This window comes from Penaeus chinensis, chromosome 24, assembly GCF_019202785.1.
Source record: "Penaeus chinensis breed Huanghai No. 1 chromosome 24, ASM1920278v2, whole genome shotgun sequence".
Taxonomy (NCBI): domain Eukaryota; kingdom Metazoa; phylum Arthropoda; class Malacostraca; order Decapoda; family Penaeidae; genus Penaeus; species Penaeus chinensis.
In genome coordinates, this window is record NC_061842.1 from 31,318,200 (window position 1) to 31,323,129 (window position 4,930).

The window sequence follows — 4,930 nt, forward strand, 5'->3', positions numbered from 1 at the left end:
AGACAGTCTGATATTTGAACATCAATGGCTATTAAATCTTCTTCTTTTTTCTTTTTTTTTTTAATGTTCGCACCCTAAACTCATGTTGTTAATTGTATCCATGCAGTAAATGTCACAGAAGAGATCCATGCCATGTCTTAATATGTTTGTGGTTTTATAAGACGTTCTTTATTACAGATTTTGATGTGTGAATTAAAATGTTTCATGTGCTCACAGTAAATGCTCCCCACCATATGTGTTGTGAAAGACTTCCCTTCAAGGCACTGAAGAATAAGGAGTAAACATTTCATCCTACCAAGATTCAGTGCCTTTTTTTCCCATTCATTCTTTTTTGTTTCAGTTCAAATACTTGTTGGTGCATTGCCCCCCCCCCCCCCCCCCCCCCCCCAGAACATCACCTCTCTGGAAATGTAAAGTGTGCTGTTTGAGTATTCATTACACATGGTAATGGTGCCTGCCAAAGTGCTATGTCCATTGCTATTAAACCTTCCCCTTTTATAAAGAAATGCTGAACACTAATGTTTAGAAATAGGTACTCCTGTTGGCCTTTCATTTTACTTCCATAACCCAAGATGTTTTGCAAATCAGAAATTTTGATTTATCTGAAGGAGCTTTTACTGTTTTCATTTGGACCATTATTAATCAATGCAATTTTCAATAATGAAAAAATACATCTGCAGAACCCTCCACTTTCATGCTCACCGGTCAGTGTTGCCAATGTGTGAACCAACAGATCTGATTTGTACATTCAACACATACTTCTGTGCATGTTTTGGATGCCAGAATCGAAACTGGGACTTCACACTTTGGCAATACTGAGTGCTGAAATTGGAACTGAACTGGACTGCACATCAGTCAAGTGTTATTTTACTGAGAAGGATAAGTGGAGTGATGAAACTTACTTTGTATTAAAGTATTAAAATACCAGAAATGTTACTGTAGTGGTATTTATCATTCTAGTTTTATATGGAATGTATTTAAATTCTCATCAATATATGATGGTAGAATCCACATTTGATACCAAACAAAGGAGTATTTTGCATAAATATATGAATTGAATACCACAACATGTATAATTTTATATTGTCTTATTCTTGAGTTGTCCCTATTTTGAGGATAATTTTCTTCAGAAAAACTGGATCCCAAAATATGTATACATTCTCTCTGTTATTAAATAATACATTGATAAGGAAATCATAAACATTCCTGTTAATTTTACATGTACATTGAATTCAGTTCTAAGATACATGCTATATGCAGTATGACCTATAACACTAGCTGAAATTATACTTCTAAACCAACTGTCAGTATTAAATGGTTTCGTGGTAGCCTGAGCAGCATCTTGTTCCCATAGTCACTGGCCATTGAGGGTTTTCCTAAATAACTCTTATATCTTGTTTCCCTTTTATTAAGTTTGTATGTATGTGAATTCTGACAATCACCTATTTATAGCTTATGAACTTTTTTCTGGCAAATATTTTGAATATTACAATTGCCACAAGCAACTTTTATAAGTAACAGTTATGTTCAAAAGAGGTGTTTAACTGTTTTGTATGACAACACCAAAAAGAAAAAAGAAAAGTACACATTATTTATAGGGAACATTAAAAAATAAGACAATTACCATCAGTTATGCAAATGATTTTACTACAAAGCAGATTGAATTTCCTGTAGACAGTATATTATTCTATGAATAAAGTACTCATTATTTATTGAATCATCACAAAAGTACAAATGTCAAAAATGTTAATTAACAGTTTTCATTTAACAGTGGAATAGATATCACCACTAATTAAATCAAAATAAATGGATTTCATGCAGTACAGTGTTATGTTACATTTTTCATTTTTAATTGTTAAAAAATACAAATTATGGCCTTTGTTTCCAAAAAAGTGACAAAAATATAATTCCATTTTGCAAATCCCTCAAAGTTATCATAAAACATTAATTATGTTGGAGCATTATAAGCTACCATTGATATTCAGAGTCTAAGGATCTTGCCAACAAAATATCCAACAGTTCCAAAGCCAGAGGTCTTTTTCTTCCCACCTCTGTGTGCCTGTCCACTGTAGACAACAAAAAAGTTAAGATAATATACAATGGTATTCTTCACCAAATGAAGTTCACTGGACAATAATTAAGTTAAAGATCAATAGTGATGTTTATGATATCTTTATATACAATTTCCAAGCCAAAACTTTTCAGAGAAATACATATTTTTAGGATGCAGAGTTTCCTGAAAGAAACAACCCATGAAATAGGGATAGCAAGAACATCTGTGACAACTAAGAAAGTAATGTATATAGCATAGTTGTATATATGTACATAATATTCACTAGTATCAATTGTATTAGTGTCAACATTAATTCACTCCACAATTATCTTGATACTGTTGGAAAAAGAAATACGTTTTATTTTAAGAGCACTTGAATTGAATTAAAGCAAACTTTTAAATATGCCTGGAAAGTAAAATTTTCCATTAATGGCTTGGTGTTTCTTGGTCTCTTTGTTTCCATCCTTTTCTTGTGTGCATAATATACAATTTTCATAGAGAAAAGAAGAAAAAAAATTGGTGCTGAAAGAATATGTATATTAAGTTCTGTATATGTTACCCTTCCCAAATGAAGAAACTGATTGTTTAAATGTAATATTGATAATGAAGTGATTGTGAGCTCCTCTTTGTATGACGTCTAATGAACAGTTGTAACCTGTTTCTTGTATTTCCTAATAGTGTTCATCTTCAACAAACTTCATTGTACATTCCTGTTTTATAGAAAAAAGAGATTGTATGAAATTCTAAAAAAAATAAAGAACAAAAGTTATTTTGATTTTTAATTCTATCCAGATTACCTGTAATTGCATCATTATATAATGATGCATTTCTTCTCTCCAGTTGTGTGTGAGTTTTTTTTTTTTGTGTGTGTGTGAGTGTTTTTTTTTGTGTGTGTGTGAGTTTGTTTTTTGTGTGTGTTTTTTTTTTTTTTTGTGTGTGTGTGTGAGTTTTTTTTTGTGTTTTTTTTTTTTTTTTGTGTGTGTGTTTTTTTTGTGTGTGTGTGAGTTTTTTTTTTTTTTTTTTTTTTTGTGTGTGTGTGTGTGTGTGTGTGTGTGTGTGTGTGTGTGTGTGTGTGTGTGTGTGTGTGTGTGTGTGTGTACGTACTACTACAATACTACTATCAGCAAAGAATGTGTAACTTTAAAACACATTGTTGGATCCACCTTTAGCCAAAATGGATTAAAGGTACCAGTGTCAGGTTCAACAGTGGAAATAATTACAAAGACCAAAATATACACTAAGGTCACTAAGCAAAAGTAATGAATGTTAGTTCCCCTTTAAGAGAAGAATGAGAGTAAAAGTAAGGGACTTGTAGCTTCTACTGAACCCAATGCCGCCGGGGAAAAGAATAAAATATGGGGAAAATGCTGTGCTCATTTTTTTGTGAAATGTCTCAACACATAGATGGCTCTGCTAGTCCTTAGCCACAAAGTCAATTAGTAAACTTGTGACATTACGTGATTTGAATTGGCGGGAAAAACTTTTTTTTTTTACTAGTGCTATGAATATCGATGGTCTTATTTTTATAATACACATTATAATTACTATAATGTTATAAACATTAGTAATAGCAAAATAAGATAACGTAAAATGTTTTCGTAAATCAAAGGAAAGGGTAAACAGGCGAGACAGGCAGTACTCGTTACTGGCTCATTGGTGACTTAGTACAAGTGTAGCCATCTATGTGGAAAAACAATTAAACAAGTAACATTGGGCATGGCACGTACGTACACGTCATGTCCGTCGGCATTGGGTGAAACGTCTAAACCTTGTAAAAGGCCCATTGGCTAGGAGGATAATAGGTATGATTTGTTGTAATGATCAATGAAGATGATGTCCTGAAATTTTCTGGAGATATAAAGTATTCCAAATTCAGCCTTCTATGACAAATAGCAAGTAAACTAAAAGTCAGTATGCCATAGTGTAAACGAAACGACATCGAAACAGTGAATGCTAGTGAAATTGAGGGACGAGCCTGAGGCGGAGTGCCGCAGGGGGCCAGATTCCCCGAGACGTGAGGAATAAGGATCGCAGATTGACTATACAAACTCCGAACTTATCATTGTGACAAGGGTGCTTGTGACTTAGCTGACAAGGGAAGTGGTTCGGTGAGCAGGTGTGGTAACGCAAAGTGTTTATTAACCAAATGTCAACGGATTTATTTACTGTCCCCTTTAGATTTTAGTGAATTTTGTGACATACAGATGGTCCCATCTGTATGTCAGTTGGCCCTAGTGACTAATCATGATTTCCCCATTCCTTGAATTGGCGTTTTTCTTTCCAATACTATTAATATTTACTTTGTTATTATTCTTATTGATATTTTGATTATTAAATTGTTATTAAAATATCAATAATATCAAAGACAATAAAATAATGGAAGTGAAGGGTAAATAGATGAGATAGGTAGGACTAATAGCTGATCCCGTAGTGACTAAGCACTTGTAGAGCAATCAATGCGTAACGACAATAGATAAAACTTTTATTACAGTGGTCATGGCATTTTAGTCTTGCCGCCCGTGCTCACTGGGTTAACATCAATTTACAGCATATTTTAGATTTGGTTATTTGTTAGTAAATTAGAATAATCTAACGAATTGTGTTTGTATCATTCCTGTTATCATTAAGTGGATAATGGTCATTAAGAGTTTCTGCCTTCTCTTCAAAATGAGGGGGTGGTGGCAGTGCTATTGTTAACTAATATTAATATTCTGTCCAAAACAGGGAATTATAAATCAAGAGGATTTTATTTAAAGAGTGCTAATTACATATCTGAATGAATTAATAAACAGCAGCAATACGAAAGGGGCTGCCGCCACTATCGTATCATTGTTTTTTTAGTTTAATTTTGGATTTATAATAATCTCGTACGATTTA

At 33.0% G+C, this 4,930-nt stretch overlaps 1 protein-coding gene across 1 annotated transcript in view; it reads left to right on the forward strand.

Moving 5' to 3' along the window:
• The window catches only part of LOC125038068 (alpha-(1,6)-fucosyltransferase-like), an 11,123-nt gene extending 8,301 nt beyond the window's left edge, over positions 1 to 2,822 (forward strand). Inside the window, exon 8 of the mRNA XM_047631305.1 lies at positions 1 to 2,822. This exon is cut by the window's left edge and continues 746 nt beyond it. The gene's annotated coding sequence lies outside the window, so the exon portion shown is untranslated.
• The last annotated feature ends 2,108 nt before the right edge of the window (positions 2,823 to 4,930 follow it).